Raw genomic sequence first — 22358 nt, forward strand, 5'->3', positions numbered from 1 at the left:
ACCAAAACCGAAAGGTAGAAACAAGAGACCATACAAAGCCTGTACACCCAACTTAGTTGACTTGTTCTCGTTACAACTCCTGAAAGTTGAGAAATACTGTACCTGAAGAATATTAGCATTTTTACTTGAAATTTAAAAAGAAAGAAATGTTAATGGGAGGTGAAAAACTATATAAAAAAAGATGGTGCCAAACTGGTAGAAAAAGAATAATTTCACCCACCTGGAAAGCTTCTTGTACTCATAACAAACCGCTTTTAACCTCAGAATAAACCAAGGTTGCAATACTGTCCATTAACATATATCTGTTCATTTGATATCTTCTTACTCACATGTAATTTTTACTTTAAGAAGCAAAAAAAAAATCTGCCCAATATATTAAAGTAATTAGAAATTATGGCATGTAAAAATAGTCTGTAGATAAATGCAAGTTAATCTTTGTTGGAAAACATTTGATAATTATCTGCCTAATCATCATGCTTTATAGTTTAACGTCAACTGTCATGATTCCATAGGCTAAAGAGAGAAAAAAAGGAAAAAGAACAAAAAAAATCTGAAAATAGGTATGTAAATTGAATGAACTGAATCGAGGAATATGTACAGAAGAACATTATGCATATGCATTTTATATTAATAATATAATTAAAGAAAATTATTAACTTTAACAAAAAACTTACAATTTCACATGAAAAATACAACAGATATGTATAAAACTCAAAATTTCCTACATTCATTTGCTAATACTCACTACCTAGAATGGGCAGTAAATTGGGAATCTCAAGGTTTAAACCCATGAAGTTTCCTTAAGTTCTCAATGTTAACCACTTTCATCTTTATCTAGACCAGAACCATTTATAGAAGCCAAAAGAAACAGACTATTTGCCGAGTAAATTAATGAGCTTTCTCAAATGTTGAATATACAATAAAGCAATCTAGGTGACTTAAAAATATTCTGCCTGTTTATAATAGCTGCCGTTAATAGTAAGTTGGAGGAGAAAAGCAATGCACAAATGTTTGTCTTTTCTCTGCCTTTAAGCATATCGGGAATCCACATTTTAGAAGGGAAGGAGGGAAGCTCAGTTTCATTCTACTATTGATCTATCAGACAAGAACTTAATCAATCTTCTTTATAAGCTATTAAAGCTGAGCTCGAGAAATGAACTCACCTGACGCATGCAACATTGATTGCCTCTTTCTAAGAACTGAATATGTCAGTCTTATCTGCAGCTGTGATTCAATTTTTAAGGGACAAGATTTTTCCTTCATTAGCTTCCCCAAAATGCTCCAATTAAGAAAGAGCATTTTTGATAGTGGTCCAGAGTCAATGACTAAAACAAAATGAAGACCATAACCCTCAATTTCAGTCACAGTCTCCAGAGAAAACGAGAGACCAAAAGCATATGTTCATCAAAGGAAATTCAGCACTAGTCCCAAGATCCTGCTCTAGCGTGAATTCTGAAGAATGCTCTGGCAGCGTAAACTAATGTTGAGACCTTAAGCCCAGATAAATCTTGGGAATTCAAAGGGAAACTCAAGGCAGCTATAAATCCGTCTTTACTGCATATACATTTCAGCCAGGGGCTTCTATATGTAGTATTAGGTTATGCGACATCCCATTCAGCATCTAACTACCTCATAAATATAGGCAGAGAGGTCATTTTATATTTACAGGGCAACCCCAAAGTGCTAGATACTATACGCTGGGGGTGGGAGAAGGGGGAGGACTCTACATTTCTAGTTTATTAGGAAAGGTTAATAGCACAAATCCTCAATGACCAAAGAGAGTTCCCTTTGGCTCAGCTTTCTGGTTTCCATTTCCTCTTTCTAGCTCCCTTAACAGTCAAAAAATTAAATACTGGGAGAAACAGCAATAAAGAGTTGTCTCCACAGTGTTCCAGGGCTCTTGAGGGTATTTGCCCACTTCGGCATGGAAATATCTCCAACTCCCTAATATAATATGAAGACCATTTTCTCTAGATTTGTTGTTAGCTTATTTTCCTATGGTAGATAAGAGGGGAGAAAATATCTAGTCCCTCCTACCACCCCACTTCATTTCCTTCTTCCCCTTTATTTCTCTATATTCTTGGTAAATAGAACACAACTGGATCATAGGCTGTTGGGTTTCTTTGACGAGGTCTGATTTTCACAGTTCTCCGATCATACGCACCTGAATTCGTATCATTCTTAATGAAGTCACCCACGGGCAGGGATTGTAGCAAAGTAGAGAGAGAGGTAAAGGCCCTAGGGCAACATTCCATATCAAAACTGTCCGCTGCACCCTCCTACCCAACCAAACTTCTCTAAAGCAGATTAGGAAGGCATTAGATTGAGCCACACATATAGAGGCGCCAAAGAGGCACTGGCTAGTTGAGCTCCACTCTCAGAACCATCGTCTAGCCCCAGTGCCCTGACACCTCATATCCCAAGAAAAGAATCAGCCTCTCTGCTATTCAAGGTGCTACCGTCTGTGTGAATTCCCTTAGAAATCCAAGGAGTTAATGGCCTCAATATTTCCAGAATGCTTAATACATTCAGAAGGATGGCATGCAGTATGGGGTCTAATGTTTATTTATTGCAAAAGTCAAGAATAGCTGGAAGTCCATTAAGAGGATGTTCAGCAGATTATATTAATTTGTAATTAATCTTCAGTGGTTTTTATGAGAGAACCCTTTAATCAGCATAATTCAGACTTTGAAAATTATAATATTAACTAATATTAATTAAATAATAATTTATAAATTTCAATAGTTTTAATTATCTTTTGATTAAATTACCTGTTAGTCAATTCCACACTGCTTTTGATATTAATTAGCTAACTTAAACATGATCTACTGAAACTACTCCCCTGTGGATTAAGGCATATTGTCTAAACAGGTCAACACTGAAATACTTAAGTGTGACAATTTAGATTGCATGATTAGCGAAATTAATTGTTTAAGGCACTGGCTTTTTCATTCTCAATTTGCCAGCGGGTAAGGTCTTTAAAATATGCCCTGGGTTTCCCTGGGCCCAAATCTGAGACATCCCACATTCTGTTACTCCCCCTCTCAGCATCCCCCCCGCCCCTCCTCTTCTATCTTGTTATAGAACATTCTAGTCTTCTGAGACCTAAATTAGTGTCAGCCTATTAATCAGCCAACAAAATATGTCAGAGGAAAATGAAGTTGCAAGCCCCCTTCCCTTTACCGGCAGACTGCTTCACCCTCTCTCAGTGCAGTGTCTGCTGGTGGAACTGGGATCTCAGGGCCACAGCCCAATTTAGGCCTCCTCTGTGTAGTGACAACCAGCCCAGACCTCATTTTTTTTTAATGTTCATATTTAATTTAAAGCCACCTACCCTCAAGTTCTCAAAGATAAGTGTGTCGTTGACTCCACGGGAGTCTACTTTGCGTTGGCTGGAGCTACACTGCTCCTTATCGTCGCCCCCAGCCCCAGCCCACTGCAGCATGGAACTATCGCCAGCTCCCTAATAATAATATGAGGAGCATTTTCTCTGGATTTGTTGTTAGCTTGTTTTCCTGTGGTAGAGAAGAGGGGAGAAAATAGCAGCATCCTACTTCAGAAGTCGACTTTTCAAATGGGTCTCCTGAAACGAGCTGTCAGCGTGCAGTTCATATTACTCATTAACATCATCAAGAGAAGCAGAAGGATACACACCAAATGAGTCAAGTAAGAGAGGGATTTTATTTTTGCCATGTGAAACATAAAAAAGCCTTCCAGTTTCCAGGAGCTTTAACTGACCATCTTCTTTTAGAAAATGCCATGGGATTAGTGAAGCGCTACACCGGCAAAGGTGACATAACTTTCTTTATTGATAATTCTTATTTGGGGGCCAAAATCCTCACCAAGAAGATGTTACAGCTTTACAAATGGAAGTCACAAGTGGCCATTTTAGGTTATTCATATTATAACATATATTACACTCTAAATGTTTTCATCCCAGAACTCCCTATGTACAGTGATTAATGAAGATAAATTATATTTCTGAGCCCTGGACCTTCCCCAGGACAGTATCTGATATGGTTGTCTTGCACTGGAGCTGAGAAGAGTACACTACGTGCACATGACAAGCAACGGCGATACACGAAGTAAAAGAAACATTTGTTAAATCCTGAAATTTTGCAAGTAAACAGAAAAAAAAAACCCAGAATTTTCAATGTTATTTCTGACTTTTGTAACATACTTCTGCCAATTACATAAACTAAGCCAATAAAATATACATATGATACAAGAAGGGGTGTATTGTACAGATCTGAATTACTTTTATACCTATGAAATTTTCTTACATTATTATATTTTCTAATTCAAGATCTTGTGATTTTCTTTTGGCTTTACCTTTCATTGTTTAGACTATTCTTTTAAAAAGGAATGAGTTGTTTCCTTGCCAGACACAACATAGAAAATTCTTTCTATCTACATGCTTGAAAGAGAAAACAGTTCTTTTTTTTTCTTCAAAAATTAATTTCAAGTGACTTGTAACTATTCGAATGGTGTGAAACTAATTTTCATGGTGTATTTCTGGGTGGATGATTGATAAAATGTTCGACTGACAGGCAACTTTTGTATAAATGCAAATGACAAATTCGGTTGGTTATTTTGATAAGCGGAATAGGGAGTGGCAGAGACAGGGACAAATACCATAATGTAAAATTTTTAGAAATATATGAATTCATATTTATTAAATTCATAAACAACAAAACCATGAGTTATGAAAAAGATGAATTCACTGTTTGAAAATACTTTACTCAAGTCTTCAGTTATACAGCACAAAGAGAAAGGTAACTACCAGGTGGGACTCACTGGGAAAATATCACTTAAAATAAAGCTAAATCTCAGTTGGAAACCACTTCCACGTGATATGTGAAATACAAAATACTTGAGAAAAAACCTAATGAGAAATATGCAGAAATGAAGAAAACAACAAAGTTTTATTGAGTCATTAAAAAAAAAAACTTGAATAAATGGAGAGACATATTTCTCTTGAATTGGAAGACCCATCATTGTAAAAAATGCAAAATACATGTAGTTAACGATTTCACAGCCATGCATAATTCAGAGCCATACAGAATTCCAGTTAAAATCTAACTTTTTTTGAATGGGTCATTCTAATGATCATCTGTCAAAACTAAGTAAGAAGAATGAACAAGAATAAATAAGAATTTGGAAAGAGTATTGGGGAAGGAATGGACGCTGTCAGTTATCAAAACACATCACAAAACTACAATGGTTAAAGCAGTATGGTACTGGCTCCAAAATAGGTTGATGGAGCAGAAATCCCGACAAACACAAGCAAATGTGTATTCAGTGTTTACTGTTATAACAATGGGCATTTCTATCAGCAGGGAGAGTAGCAAGGTCCTGGGATCACTGGTAAACTATTTGGGGAAAAACGTGGGATACTCATGTCACATCATATTCAAAAGAAAATCTATGGGGTGCCTGGGTGGCTCAGTTTGTTAAATGTCTACCTTCGGCTCAGGTCATGATCTCAGGGTCCTGGGATCGAGCCCAACATGGGACTCCCTGCTTAGCAGGGAGCCTGCTTCTCCCTCTCCCTCTGCTGCTCCCCCAGCTTGGGCTCTCTCTCTCAAATAAATAAATAAAATCTTAAAAAAAATTCATTCCTCAAATGACCTTGCAACAAATTTTTCATCATCTGCGTCCATATTCTAGGCACTAGTTCCACTTCCCAGGAATAGACTAGTTGAAGAAGAAGAAAAAGAGGAAGAAGGAAGAGGAGTGGAGGGGGTAAGAAGGGAGGGATGGAAGGAGGGAGGGGGGAAAGTCTTTGACTTACGTGAGTTCATATTCTGTGGCAGACATTTTGTTTTTTTTTTAAGATTTTTATTTATTTATTTGAGAGAGAGAATGAGAGAGAGAGAGCACATGAGAGAGGGGAGGGTCAGAGGGAGAAGCAGACTCCCTGCCAAGCAGGGAACCCGATGCGGGACTCGATCCTAGGACTCCAGGATCATGACCTGAGCTGAAGGCAGTCACTTAACCAACTGAGCCACCCAGGCGCCCCTGTGGCAGACATTTTGGACAAGCCAGACAATTAACCAATAATATTATTCTAGATCACAATAAGCGCTTTGAGGAAAACTAACACAGAGTAACAGGGAGGCTTAGACCCACTTGTGATGGGTTGGTCAGAGAGGGCTTTTCTGAGGAGCTGGTATTTGAGTGAAGACCTAGATGGAGTGAAGGCACAAACCACGTGTAGAACCTGTGACGTGAAGGTGACTGCAAGAGCAAAGGCCCTGAGGAGAGAGCTTGCTTGTGTGTCCAATAGCTGCAAGGGGGCCAGTGTAGTTGGAACACAGAAGAGGTGTGGGAAATGGGGAAGCCTTGAGCCAGATCATGCAGGGCCCCGGAGGTCATGGTGAGAACTTAGTATTTTGTTCTAAGTGTGATGGAGCAGGAGAATGACGTGATCTAATATGAATTCTGAAAAAATTACTGTTTTGTGAGTAGACTATCCAAGGCTAGAGTAAAAGCAAGGAGAGAACTGTCAGGAACTCTTGCTGGGGTCTAGGTTGAGAGATGTGGTGACTTGGAGATAAAGAAAAATGGTTGGATTCAGGACACGTTTTGAAGGTAGAGCCAACAGGATTTGCTTATATATTGTATGCAGGATCCAAAACAAATGATCGGAATGATGCAAGAAAAAAATAACCAAAATAATATCATCGCATTCACAATATTTTAGCCAAAATGAAAATCTTGGAGAGAATACAAAATAAAGAGAGGCCTTTTGAGGAATAGAAGAAATGGTTCTTTCACTGGTGAAAGAACAGTGGTGGATTATTCTATAAATCATGTATTCAGACTCTGAGAGGTCGGTAAACAATGACTTTATGGTTCTGCAGGAGGTACCATTACCCATTTGACTTCTCCCCTCTTCTGATCTCTGTCTCCAATAGTAGACGCAACTTGATGCATGAGGATGGAATTCATACTAGAAAGAAAAAATTAAATTCACAGTCCTCAAACCTCATTTCAATTTCTTTTCAACCTCAGGAACCATCAGCTGCTTTGCTGGGGTTGTTGACTAGGTCACAAAGAAACTGATGATTTTAATTCCCACTCCTCTTTCCCTGCTTGTTTTCCAGAGGAGGGGTTGTGTGTTATGAACTGGCCCAATATTAAGCATCCAAATAAAAAACAAAGATGAGCTTTTGGCACATAGTCATGTGATAAATAATTATATTTTTTAGAACAATTGAAGTCAATCTTCTAAGTATAATGCCAAAGTTTTGTCACATGATTCCTAGAAATTTTTAAAGGAATTTTGATACATAACCCATGATAACAGACTGTAAATTTGTTTTTTTAAGTTTACTGACACAATTATTTTATTTGATTGATATAAAGTTGATATGTAACGTTATTGCATACAGTCTGATTTACCAAACTGCTATTAAAGAGAAAGAAATAAAAATTGATCTTGAAAACTGAGCTAAAAATATTGAATTTGCATTAGTGTCCTTTATTTTCATATATATGTCTACAACCACATCCTCACATATTTCAAAATTTCCCACAATATCTAATTATTAGATGTGTGATACACAGATTTATTTCCTTTTTGGCTTTTATCTAAGGTTTTACATAGCTTGTAATAATATGTCAACAAAATTGGTGATTGTACCTTGACTTGTAAAATAAAACTCATTTTAAGAGCATCATAAATCTAACAGAGCATGTCTGGTGTTCTGATTGGTAGAAAACTGGATGTTAAACACTAGGGACAAACTGATCTTCTAATTCTGGTACTTGAGTAAGTACTAAAAGGAAAAAGAAGAAGAGAGAAAAAATCGTTACCTGGAGTTGATAGTTTAACTGATCATGATCAATTTGAAGTGCTTATTGCTTAAGTAAGTGACCTTTGGGGTGATTTCATTAGCTCCACATACTGCAAAAGGTTATATCTGAATTCAATTTTATGATTGAGTCTAAGCATATAAAATCTCAAAACAGTTTGAATGGGTAAGAAAAAAATAAATAAACCAAACCAGATTCTTTCTGAGATAAAGACTGGACCGTGAAACCCTGCTTGACGCTGCTTCTCTAATTGTTGGCTTTATGTGGGAGTAAATATTTGAGAGAGGAATGGCAATGCACTGATATCATCATCACTTTGATGTCTGTAGTTAGGAAATGACTTTAAAATTAGCTACCAGTTCCAACTTTGTAGTAAATAAGACTTGGTCCTCCTGGATCTACTTTGTTTGATGACGTCTCTTTACCTTTATGGGGCTGCAACGGTTTGGTTTGGGTTTTACCTTCCTTTCCCTCCTAAAAGTGCTATAAGGCATGTGCTTATTATTTTACTAAATTGGGATATGTCTTAAATGCTTGTGGAAGGAATTTAATTGGTTTTTTAAGTTTTTATTTATTGATTTATTTGAGAGAGAGAGCAGGAGCTGGGGTGAGGAGCAGAGGGAGAAAGACAAGCAAACTCCGTGCTGAGTGCGGAGCCCAATGCAGGGCTCAATCCCATAACCCTGAGATCATGATCTGAGCTGAAATCAAGAGTCAAAGGCTTAAACGCATGAACCACCCAGGTGCCCCCGGAAAGAATTTTACATGCTTCTTTGAGACATACCAGGCAGAAAAACCAAGAAAGGATGTTTGAAAAACAGATCAGGTATAGATACTTTTCATCTTCACATGTTATTCATAGATGAAATAGGGCCAAATGTTATCTCTAAATACCACCAAATCAGGAATAATGGGGCTAGAGAAAAAGTGTGGAAGTATATTAAGAGGAATGAAACTATACTTTTATCCAAATGACCTTGAAACCAATATAATGATTCATTTTCTTGATGTGTCATTCTCTTCAGTCATCATTGCTCTTTCAAAGATGCTAAGATAGTCCCTGACTAGGGTATTAGCCTGTTTCATAATAAATCTCTTACTTGAAAGTTCAGGATCACTTTTGTATTCTTTTGGATTCTTTTAATTTCTCCTCCATCTTCTTCTCTCCTCCTACCACATCCTTTCCACAAGGGGGGGGCGGGGGAGGGGTACTTCCCCGAACCTCGGTATCAACCTCTTCCCGAGTCTTCCCTGGCGGTCAAGGACAGCATCTGTGGCCACAGTGGTCCGAGGCGAAGGACGGAAGAAACGATGGGACCCCACGGGGGTCCCTCTTTTCTCTCATCCTCCACCTCACTCTGGAATCCACATAAAGGACTTCAAACCAGACTCTACTACCTGCTGGAAATGTGACTGAATGTCATCACCTTGCATCTTTGAACTTCAGCTTTTTCACCAAATGAGACTCAAAACTCCTGTTCTACCTACCTTACCGGGCGGCTAAGAAGTCTTCTGAATTAAAAGAACCCAGTGAACTATTTGTTACTTTGAAAAGTTAAAAGATGGCTATTAAACATTTCATTTTAAAAGCAGCAGAAGGATCAAGTGGAGAGGGTGAGGCGCAGAGACCTGGCTTTGAGTCTCCACAGTGCTACTTCCTGGTTGTGTGCTCCTGGGTACTTCACCCAACCTCTTTGCAAGAGGAGTAATAATGATATTAGCTCATCTCTCACCTACTACGCATAATATTTACCTCCATTTCATCACAAGCATTGAGAAAACGATTTCAAAAGTTCTTTGTGAAATACAAACAGAATATAGTCATCATCAAACTGACTCTATAGAAACTGTCTTTAATAGATACCATTCTAGCTCTTGTTACATGAAGTATAGGACACTCTCCCTTAGCAAACCGCAAAGATTCTTTAGAAACAAATAGTATAAACTTTTTCCTCAAACACTGGTGACTTTTCATGAATTACATTTATAAACTCAGCATTGCATAGTATGATTGTGTGATTGTTAAATTAGTAAGTCAGTGGATTGATGGTAGGGAGTAAGATGAGTTTTAGACTTCGTGGTTTGATAGGTATTTGATGATTTAAAAAAGAGAGTTGGGGTGCCTGGGTGGCTCAGTTGGTTAAGCGACTGCCTTCGGCTCAGGTCATGATCCTGGAGTCCCAGGATCGAGTCCCACATCGGGCTCCCTGCTCAGCAGGGAGTCTGCTTCTCCCTCTGACCCTCTTCCCTCTCATGCTGTCTCTCGTTCTCTCTCTCTCAAATAAATAAATAAATCTTTAAAAAAAAAAAGAGAGAGTTAAAAATAAAACTGACATGGGGCGCCTGGGTGGCTCAGGTGGTTGGGCGTCTGCCTTTGGCTCAGGTCGTGATCCCAGGGTCCTGGGATCGAGCCCCGCATCGGGCTCCCTGCTTGGCGGGGAACCTGCTTCTCCCTCTCCCTCTACTGTTCCCCCTGCTTGTGCTCTCTCACTCTCTCTATCAAATAAATAAATAAAATCTTTAAAAAAAAATAAAACTGACATAAGGATAGTGGCTACCTTAGGGGAAACGTATGAGCTGTGATCGGGGTACTAGGTAGGGAAAGGGCATTTCTAGGATGTTGGGAATAGTCCTTTCTTGGCCAGAATGAGAGCTGCATGAATGTTCACTTGGAAATAATTATTAAAGCTGGGCTTTGTGTTTTATATGCTTTTACTAATTGCGTGATATAATGTGAAATTAAAACATTTTAAACATCGAACAAGAAAAATGTAACAGACAATTTTGACAACTTTCCAAATTTATAGCACTCCATGGAAAATAGGAGTTCAATATTCTTTTATACTTTTTCACTTATTTTAATGGCAAAAAAAAAAATCATTCACACCGAATGCCCCCATATCTTGAAGGACCTGTGAACAAGAAGAAACATGGCCTTGCATGTCAGTGTCATCGTGACCCATGAGAAGTGGTAATCCATATTTGCACAGATCATCTTGCACTAACCCATTCCCCAGAGCTGATCCTGTATGACGAAACATACAGGATATGGGATCATTAAGCCCTACATATTTTGAAGATGCAGGAAGACCAATAACTATTTTGGCCACACCCTAGAATTTTGGACATTCTTTTGCCTCTTTTTCTTTTAAAACACGCTATCTTCTTTCTGCTTCCACTCCCACCTCAGGCAAACCTTCCAACACAAATGTTAAAATTATACTTTCTGGTTTATAATATAATAGGTATGATTCAGATTCTGAAGGTAGACTGCCTGAATTCAAATCTCATGTGCCCTTTTTATTAGCTACATGAATTTCTACAACTGTGCCTCAGTTTCTTCATCTGATAAACGGGTATAATAGTAGTACCTATGTCATAGGGATGCGGTGGTTTAATACAATCAAAGCGCCCATGACAGTGCCTCATACAAATATACTAAATGCTTAATCAGTACACTAGAAATGAAATCTTCCTTTTAGGTCTGGCTTTGCTCTTCTGAATTTCTTCTTATTTAATCAAGTTTCTCATGCCCTTCTCTGACCCATTTGCCTGCTTAGGAATGGATACTAAGTATTATCTATTTTGTTGCATTTTGTCTGGTCACTTGCTATCTAAAGCAGACCTTACAATGTATTTTCCTCTCATGATTAAAACCTAAAACAGTTTTTGGTGGCTGGCTCATTAAAATATCATTTATTTTCTGACTTTGAATGAACAGAGGCTTCTCAATCATCATCATTCCCATTCCCACCACCCCTCCTTCTCTGGCAGCATGATCTAAAGTTCTAAAATTCTCTTTCACTGGGGCGCCTGGGTGGCTCAGTGGGTTAAACATCAGAGTCTAGACTTTGGCTCAGGTCATCATCTCAGGTCCCTGATCTCAGGGTGGTGAGATGGAGGTCTGCGTCAGGCTCTGTGCTCAGCAGGGAGTCTGCTTGAGATTCTCTCTCCCTCTCCCTCCACCCCTCCCCCTGCCCGCAAGTGCATGGGTGTGCGTTCTTTCTCTCTCCCTCTCTCTAAAATAAATGAATAAATCTTTAAAAAGAAGCAAAGTTCTCTTTTACCGACCAACCTCATGCCACATAGAAAAGTGCTTTTTAAACCATGTAGAAAACATTAGTGGGTTATGTGTTTGTTTTTTGGTAGAAATGGAGACGGTGGGGCAGGGGGAGATGAGGTGACTAAGTATCTTGAAGTACCCAAGAATTTAATCGTCACTACAGTGTTCATGCAGAGGCTACAAGTCACACCATTGCTAGGAGGACCCGAGGCAGTTAGATGAGCCCTCTGTTAGAGATAGGGACACTGAGTTTCAGACAGGCCACCACCTTACCCAAAGCAGTCGGGAATAAATCCAGAAGAGCACCAGGTTTCATGCCTCTGGGCCAGCATTCTTTCTTTCTTCTATCTCATGACATCTCTCAGCCAAAGTGTCTATGCTGTGATATCTCAGAGGAAAAGTAATTAATGAATAACTAGGCACACAGCTGAACAACAAAGGTAAATGGCTTTTATACATCAAGGCAAAATCTGGTAGAAATAACCACTTCCATCTTCAGCTGTTCAGATAATTAATATTTTTAGAGTGCTTAAAGCATAATCACATACATTTAATAATTCCAACAACCCTATGAGAAAACTTACTTTCTCTTGCCCAAAGTCACAGAGCAAGTAAGTAGTTAACTCCCAGGCTCAAGCTCAAGTCTTCTTTAAACACTGACTTACATTCTTAAGCAAACCACTCAACAATTACCAGGGCAGTAGGAAGCCCTTGGTGCAGGAAAGACAGAGATAAAAGAGCTCATGCCAGGTAAAAGGCTACGCAAAATTAAGGTAGGTGCAGTGATAGAGCTATGCATGGGATGCAGTGAAAGCCCAGAGAAGAGGACCACAGGACTTTTTTGGGATATGCAATATGAGCTACGTTTTAAAGAAAGAGAAAATATTAGTGAGACCAGGCTGTAGGAGAGTGGCAGTAGAGGAACGAAAGAATGTGTGCGAAGAATAGTAAGAGCTACTTTATATTGAGCACTTGCTGTTCTCTGTGCTTCACTGATCTCCACTATCGTAGATAGCAGATACTACTATATTTCCCTTTAGAGTTGAGTAAAGCAAGGACCAGAGAGGTGAAGTAAATCGCCCAGTGTTACACAGAGCCTAAATTTCAATTTAGACGGGCTCAGGATGCTTAATAACCTCCGCACATCCCACCACTCACACCATGTGAGAACACAACAGTGCTTGTTCAAGGACAGGCCAGTTGTCTAAATTGCAGAAACACAGAATATGCATGAAGAAGGGTAATGCATAAAAGCTAGTGGAATGGGCAGGAATCAGGTCTTAATCTGCATTCTTGGCAGGCTATGATGCTCGATGCTTGGTGCTTGGCTCTGCCCTCACAGTGATGGAATGCAGGCCGCTAGAGAATATTTATGATGGAGGAGGCATAATCTGATCTATGATTAGAAGGGTCCTTCTGGATAAACATAAAGGTGGAAATGGAGACAAGGAGACCACTTGGGGTCTCTTATAATAACACAGGCAAGAAATAGTAAGGGATGAAACTAAGACAGCGGTATCGAACACAGAGAAGAGAAGGTAGATTCAACAGATATTTAGGATGTAATATATACAAGATGTGGCGTTTGAAGGAAGAATCTCAATCCACACTCAAGATTTTTCATGATATGAAAGGTGAATGGTGGCGTTATCCACTGGGATATCAAATACAGAAGGGGGTGTGGATTCAGGGAATTGTGTGGAAATTAGTTCAGCTTTGGACATGATGATTTTGTGGTAGGTTTGGTAAGAGGGAGCGGAGAATTATCAGACAATCAGTTCAGGACCTAGGTTTAGTGCTCAGAAGAGACCTGGGGTTCAAGCTGGTATGCGGTAGAGAGGGTCCTGGATACATATGAGAGCTGCTGGGCAGCCATTTTAGAGTCAGAGAAGAAGCAGACCCAAGAGGGAGCCCTGAGAAATGGTCAGGTAAGGAGCTGGTGGAAGGAGAGCACCCAAGAGGCTGCTTGAGAGGAAGAGATCCAGGAAATCATGGTGTCTCTGAAATCTAAGGGAGAAGGAGCTTCAAGCAGAGAGAATTGGTCCATAGTAACAATCGCTACAGAAAGGAAAAACAAGCCCAAAGCAACCTGGAGATACTTGTTGACTTCACGCTCGCCCTCACATTTCTTCAAACCATGTGAGAGCCAAACACCATCCAGTACAAAAGCAAATGGCTTCCTTGACTATTCAGTTGGTTTATATGTGGAATCTCCACAGCATACATAATTATCTACTGCTCCTTGACGTGCAAGAGAAATTTAGGAGGAATACTAACAAAATGCCTCTTCCAATGTATTTGGTCACGTGACAGACAATTAGAAAACAACATCAACAAATGAGTTGAATATATAATAGAGCTATGGGAAATTGTGCTATGGAGAAAAAGATACAAGTAAACCTAAATTCTGAAAGATAAACATTGTGTAACAGGTATTAAAGAAGTGTGTTGTCATATAGAAACTTAAGAAGTGGATCCCTGCATCACAGGCAGGGATGTGCTAATAAGTAAATCCACCAATGCAGCTTTATTATGCATCTTCTAGGCTCACACTGCCAGGGGCACCATGGGTGCTGCCCCATGGTATAACGTAGGATCTTGGATAAGGAGACAGGTGATACTAACACACAGGCAAAAGCAGGGGTCCGCAAACACATGGATAAGAATGAGGGCTTCTGGGTCAGATAGACCAGAGACGGAGTTCCCTGCCCGACCCTTACTAACCTGGACGCAAGTTAGGTAACCACTATCACTACCGTAAGCTTGAGTTTTGTCATTCATGATATACAGTATTCTATTTTTCCTGTTACTATCATAAGGAAATAATAGCCGACTTTTATTGTGTATTTTATTATATGCAATATAACATGACTGCTCTATCTGATCTAATCACATCTATCCTCTTCAGTTTGTTACTACCTTTATCCCCCTTTTCCAGATGAAGATACCAAGGCTCAGACAGGTTTAGAAACTTGTTCAGGAACACACAGACAGTAAGTGGCAGATTTAAAGTCTTAGCCTCGAGGACGTGCTTCTATAGACCATAGTCTCCTGCTTCTCAATAAGCAGCATGGTGGTTCCAGTGAACACAAATGTCTGTTCCATGGAGGCAGAGGGATGGGACTGTGGATGACAGGATTTGGACAGGCAGAGGGCACTCTTAACAAGCTGTCCACCAAGCCCTTCCCAAAGCCCACCATATTAAAATTCCTATGGGCACATATACTATAGGCCATACACGCATGCATGCGCACACATGCACACATACACACACATATACACAGAAGTACTTCTATTTTTATAAGGTGTGTAAAATAGAGCAAGATTTTAAGAGAAAATATACCTGAGCGACTATGATGATGTTTTCCCGAGCTTAAGGCAAAGCCATGTTGGTGGGAGCCAAGTTTAAATTCTCAGCCCTTTCCCCTGCTCAAAAGCAGACGACCTGTCAATCAGCAGGGAGACACCTTACCCAGGAGTGGAAAGGCAGTCACCTAACTGCTCCCTACCAATTTAGTTAGGGATTCGTTCTAACTCTTATTCGAAGTGCCTAGAAATTAATGTAATATTTCCTGTACTCATTTGCATTGCCTGCGGGCTGGAAGCGCCCCCTGTGAGGGCCACCGAGTTAGGCAGGGAGCTGTATCCAGGGCAACTCAGCACCAACTGAAAGCAGAAGGAGCCCTTGTAGAGTGGCGCTGACACTGGGATTAGGATCTGTTCTATGAGACCGTGCCAGGCTGATAAATTGAAGTGGCAATTTGGGATTTCACCAGATAGAGAAGTAAATGTATTAGAATGAGGAAAATCCAAGGAGAGCAAAGACTGGAGAACCATACAAGTTGGCGAGTGAGGTTTTGTTTTGTTTTGATTTTTAAATTCAAGTCTCTCCTTTTGGCTTTGCGTGTGAATCCTGAATTTCAGCATCTCTTCTGCTACTGCAAATATATTAGCAACGTGGATTGCCTTTGTTAGTCTAAATTGCCGTGTGTTTGCAAATATGTTTCAAGAGAATGCCACTCAAGAGAATGCTTCTCTTGGACCCAAATCACAGTGTCTATAAGTAACTCTTGACCTTGATGCATCTGTGCCCTGCGGGCAATGAGAGTAGGTGCAGGAGCCGTTGAAATCTTCCCAAACTATTCATCTCTTATTGATTCCCTTGTTCTAGTGTGAGCAGAGAGACACCTACACTCTAGTTTAAAATTAGGAGCTCCCAAGACTGTGATGAATGAAGGAGACATGGGATTCGGAAGTACAGAATTTTCTCAGCCAGGAATTGCTGGGAACCTTATTATCCTGGCACAACCTAAACACACTCATTAATTTATTTCTTTAGTCTACACATCCCCAAACATTTCCAGGATCACTATTTTTTCTTAAGCTTAATTACTTGGCAATTCTTCTAAGTGCTATATAACTTTTAAATGAATAAAGATAATTTTTGCGAATTCAAATTAATTGGGAATACTATGAAGTCTTGGCAGGGGTGGGGTGGGGAGAGGAAGCAACTGGAATTCCTTTCACTACATTAGAATCTACTAACCCACAAATGATGTTGTCGCACACACACCAGGGAAAAACCAATCCACTCCCATAAAAAGTTTATGAAAGAAGTATGGGCCCCTTTAAACACGTAGATTGTCCTCTATTGCCACTGAAAATATTTCTCTTATTTCCAATACTTTTACAACTTAGGTAAAATAAACAGAGGCACCATCATGCTCATGGGAAATCTGTTACCTCACTTCCAGAGCCAGGGTTTATTTTTAAGCTGCTTTTTCCACCTAAAAGTTAGTTAACATTTGGAAAAAGCCAGACAACTTATCGGTTCCTGAATCCTAAGAAAGGCCCATATGGCAGGGGAAAAGCCACAGGGGAAGGGTGAAGCATGTGGCGATGGATTTTGCTTCTCATTGTAGTGATGGTGGTGGGATGGTCTCCATCCATATTTTATACCTTCCTCGACCCTATGCGATTCCTCTGCCCGGAATAGTGACAGTGGATGAAACTGTCTTCTTTGGTCTTCTGCATAGGTAGCTCTGTATCCGTGCACGCATTTCAAGCCCTGCTCCTTTGTTCATCCTGTTCCATCTATTCAGAATACCTTCTCAGAGGCAGATACTGGGAAACATTTGCATGGGCCACTTACAAGACTCTCTACCCAATTTTGTATTTATAATTTGCACTATTTATCTTAAAAAGGGACTCAACGGTGTACACACTTCAGGTTTCATAAACCTGGATCTTTCCCAGGCCTGTCTTATCCTCTCTCCACTTATTCAAGTCCCTGTTCATCTCCTAAAACACTGGGCAGGCCCTTCCTTCCTCACCTCACTGACCTTGCTAGTACCTGAAAGCCTTGTTACAAAATAGGGAAAATAAGGAAACAAGTCTGGACTGCAAAAACATCAGACTGTTCTTTCATTAACCTTGGTCTCCTCTGGCTTATATAAGACATGTAAATAATGAGAACCATTTCCATTTGCATTTTTTGAAAATATTATATAAATGCTGGGCAAACTTCATGTTTACCTTAAAGTCTAGTATCACTGGTCCGTGTTTCACTGAGGTAAATGTTTTTTCAATAGAGGTCATTTGCTTACATACAAATACGTTATTGATTTCAGATTGCTTTCATTTATCGCTAAAATTTTAGATACAAAATTAATTCCCTTTAAAGCTTTTCAACACTCTAATCTCAAAAAGTTAGGTGGAACCTATAAGGCTAAGCTTTTATAAAATGACGACAAATCTGAAAACCTCTGCATTCTAAACAAAGGAGGATTCTTAACATCGTGAATAACGTGTCTATAATACAATATATTACTTCATTTATTTTTTTCATAAAACAGCACTTTATATACTTCTAATATCTGGCATATGGAGAACAGTTTTTTAAGATACAGCATTTCACAACTCTGGGTGATATTTTTTATAAAGGTGTCTAATGTATCAGAGAATAACTTATAGAAGCTAAACAGCCACCTCCACTTTTTCAGAAAGTCAAATCTCGACAATTTGTTACTTAAGGACATTTTTGCATTAGAAAAAAAGAATTGGTGGGGGTATCCAGGTGGCTCAGTCAGTTAAGGTTCCAACTATTTTTATTTATTTATTATTTATTTATTTATTTATTTATTTTGATGTAGTGTTCCATGATTCATTGTTTGTGTATAACACCTAGTGCTCCATTCAATCCTCTTTAATACCCATCACCAGGCTAATCTATCCCCCACCCCCTCCCCTCTAGAACCTGCAGTTTGTTTCTCAGAGTCCATAGTCTCTCATGGTTCGTCTCCCCCTCCAATTTCCACCCCCTTCATTTTTCGCTTCCTACTATCTTCTTCTTCTTTTATATATATATATAATGTATTATTTGTTTCAGAGGTACAGGTCTGTGATTCATCTGTCTTACACAATTCACGGCACTCACCATAGCACATACCCTCCCCAATATCTATCACCCAGCCACCCCAACCCTCCCACCCCCCACCACTCCAGCAACCCTCAGTTTGTTTCCTGAGATTAAGAATTCCTCATACCAGTGAGATCATATGATAATTGTCTTTCTCTGATTGACTTATTTCACGTAGCATAATACCCTCTAGTTCCATCCATGTCATTGCAAATGGCAAGCTTTCTCTTTTTTGATGGCTGCATATTATTCCATTGTGTGTGTGTATATATATATATATATATATATATATATATATATATATATATATATATATACATACCACATCTTCTTTATCCATTCATCTGTTAATGGACATCTTGGCTTTTTCCATAGTTTGGCTATTGTGGGCACTGCTGCTATAAACACTGGGGTGCACATACCCCTTCGGATCACTACATTTGTATCTTTGGAGTAAATAAAGGGTCCAACTCTTGATTTTGGCTCAGGTCATGGTCTCAGGGTCATGAGACTGAGCCCCTTGTTGAGCTCTGCACTCAGCATGGAGCCTGCTTAAGATTCTCTTTCCCTCTCCTTCTGTGTTGCCACCCCTGCCACCACCCCATTCATGCTCCCTGGCTCTCTCTCTCAAGAAAGAAAGAAAGAAAGAAAGAAGGAGAGAAAGAAAGAAAGAAAGAAAGAAAGAAAGAAAGAGAGAGAGAGAGAGAGAGAGAGAAAGAAAGAAAGAAAGAAAGAAAGAAAGAAAGAAAGAAAGAAAGAAAGAAAGAAAGAAGGAAGGAAGGAAGGAAGGAAGGAAGGAAGGAAGGAAGGAAGGAAGGAAGGAAGGAAAGAAAGAAAGAAAGAAAGAAAGAAAGAAAGAAAGAAAGAAAGAAAGAAAGACAGAAAGAAAGAAAGAAAGAAAAGAAAAGAAAAGAAAAGAAAAGAAAAGAAAAGAAAAGAAAAAGAAAGAAAGAGAAAGAAAGAAAGAAGAATAGATGGAAGAAGAGCAAACAAAATCTCACTCCCCTTACTTTAGATCTGGAGCAGTACTTCTCAACCATAATGTGCACACAGATCATATAGGGGTCTTGCAGATTCAGACTGGTCTGGCCTGGAGCTAGAGAGTCCACCTTTCTCACACGCTGCCTGGTGACCCTGATGTTGCTGGCCCCTGGACTACACTGTGCAGCAGGAGTCTAGTAGAAATCTTCATTCTTTCTTCTACCCTCTCCAACTTACCATTTATTTATTTATTTATTTATTTTTGAAATATAGGTCAGAAATCTTATGACATTCTAATCTCATTAATGACTAGAAGAGCTAGAAATTTCCTTGGAAAGAGCTCGAGTTTTCAATGATTTGAAAAATAGCTAGTATATGAATGGGGAGAGATGGCTAAGGAGAAGATCTGATTGATGCCTAGGCTGGAAGTAAGAAAGACTGAATTTTCATTGGTAGATCTAAGACTAATAACAGCGTGATCCTGGAGAAGTCATTGGGTCTTTCCAAGCCTTGGTGTCTTCATGTTTAAAATCGGGATGCTGCCCTTGTGGAGGCCTCCCTCTGGTTTCTAGATTCTATAATGTTGGCCATGTGTTTGCACGTGTCATGAAGGACAGCACGTAACTAATCTGTTTATTGGGCTATTTTAATAATCAGGGCAGATTGCTAACCAACACATCTGCACAATCAGTATAAGGATACTGGGGCCTAACGTCAATTAGGAAGATTGCTGGAAATAATACATACTTTGTTTCTTTCTTTCTTTGTTCATTTATTGCCAAGTCTAGACTCTGCTTTTGTGCTTTACTCATAGTAGAGAGTAGTATCCAAAATGAGAGTTAGGACAGGTGAATCAAGACTTGTCTGTACCATCATGTACATATGTAGCTCATACCCACAAGGTATGGGGCTTTGGATGAGTCATCTAAACTCTCTGCAAATGGGCATTTCAATCCCCATCTTAGGAAAGTAACACCTGGCCCCACTAACTCACAGGACCATTAAGAAGCCACAGTGGGACACAATATACATATGATGCTTTAGAAAGTTTTAAAAAGTGCCTTGCAAATGCAGGTTATATTTTTATCATTCCCCACATCTTTTCTAAATAATTTATCAACTAGCAAACAAAAATACACTTTGCATTTTGTTAGGCAGGCATTTTCTTTTCATCTATTTATTGACTAAAATAAACACAAAGAGGCAGGAAAAACAGAAAGAGATGAGTAAATGAAAGAAAACATTTTCCAACAACATGCAGAAATCTATGGAAATAGATTTTCTCGGAAGAAAAGAATCTATTAGAATATTCTTGATGATCTAATAAAAAAAGGAAAAAGACTCAAAAGTTTCATAAATCATTTCGCACTTCTTTTGTTATTAGGAGAAGAGGGAATTGTGTGGCAATACGTAAATTATGAACATAAGAAATTATAAAGTGCACATCTGCAAAGGAAATAGATGTGTACTTCACTGGGAATACAGTTAATAACTCTGCCCATACCATTTTACATTGTAATGGAGTAACTACTGAACTATTATGGAAACGAAAAATTTCCTCGACAAAGTTGCATTTTTAATAGACCCATAATATGTAGTGTTGTTCTATTTTTTTCTTACTGGATGAGTACAATGATCATCATGCTAAATGTGATCTAAATTCCATCTCTTCTCACTGCTCCTCGAATGCTTGAAGTTTATGTAATACATGAAAATATGAAGCATGCACTAACACCATCAAAGAAACTAGAGAAATTGCTGTCAGCATTTGTTTGGATTCTTTTAAATCCCACGACAAGCAGAAATGCACATCACTACTGAAAATCTGAAATACATTTAGTCACCTTGCAGTCTGGCAAATCTAGCTTTGCTTGCCCTACCTTAAAAGTGAGACAATTCTTAAGTCCCTCCAATATAAATTTTAGTCACATAACTGAAGAAAGGTAGAATTTCCATCATACCTCCTTCCTGACTGAAAACAAACAAACGAACAAACAACAGATGTGAGGGCCTCTGGATTTTTGAAGCCTGGTTAATTGAGGTTTCTGCACAACTAGAAAACAGTATTATTTTAAAGCCTTATTCTTTTAGCCCTAGTTGAAAGTGTTTTTTAGATCTGTCCTAGAAAATGCAGTCTGGTGTGCATAATGAATTCTTATTTTCATAATTAAGGATTTTGCACTACCTCCGGATCATCACTTTAAACATCATTTCTCAGTATCCAGGACTGTAACACATAAAAGTTTAAGATGTGTACCATTCCCAGGGTATCTATCCCTGGAACTCTTTGTTTTAGCACACAGCATTATTTTCTCAAGGCTCCTAAAATTCAAGAATAATTTTGAAAATATCCAATAAGCTTTCATCTTTTTCTATTGCTGCAACTGCCCCCTTTGGAACCCCCACCATCTTGTACCCAAACTCCTGCGCCACCCTCCTAGCCAGGCTCCCAGCTTGGGCTCCTTCTCTTTGTACCCTCCACCAACCGGCACAGTCACCTTTCTAAAGCCCAGGTCGCTCAGGTCAGCCCTTGGCCTTGATTCCAGCTTGAGAAAGCAAACCAAGCACTCATGGCTACCTCCCCTTCCTTTCCAAGTCCTGCTGAAAAGGCAGAAGAGATTTGGTTTTGTTTCCCAGAGAATAAAACCCTAGGAGTTCTGGTAAATAAGAAAGCAAGCCAGAAGCAATCCGATAAGGTTGGAGGAAACGGACCCAGAGCAAATGGAAGTGAATGGAAGGCCAGAAGACCAGAAGGAAAACCGCAGCCCAACCCATCAGAGGTAAGAGGAGCCCAACTTGAGTCAACAAGCTCAAAGAGGGGGAGTGAGCTGTGGGGCTGCTGCAGGGAGGGACCTGAATTCCGTTCTGCACAGCCGCACCTCGGCGAACTTTCTCCCCATTCTCCTCCAGTGTGTCAAATGAACAGTATTAAACCATAGTTTTCCCCCAAGAGAAAACCTAAGATTGCCTTTCCAAAGAAAGTGGGTGATATGGCTGGTAAGTAAGCCCAGTGAGGGAGCCGGACGTAATATTCCACCTTCTCGCCAGCAGCGAAGGAGAAAATAGAGCTCGCAG

Source organism: Eumetopias jubatus, unplaced genomic scaffold (genome assembly GCF_037043125.1).
Source record: "Eumetopias jubatus isolate StellerSeaLion01/CBP00866 unplaced genomic scaffold, mEumJub1_p1.0 scaffold_9, whole genome shotgun sequence".
In the NCBI taxonomy this organism is placed as follows: domain Eukaryota; kingdom Metazoa; phylum Chordata; class Mammalia; order Carnivora; family Otariidae; genus Eumetopias; species Eumetopias jubatus.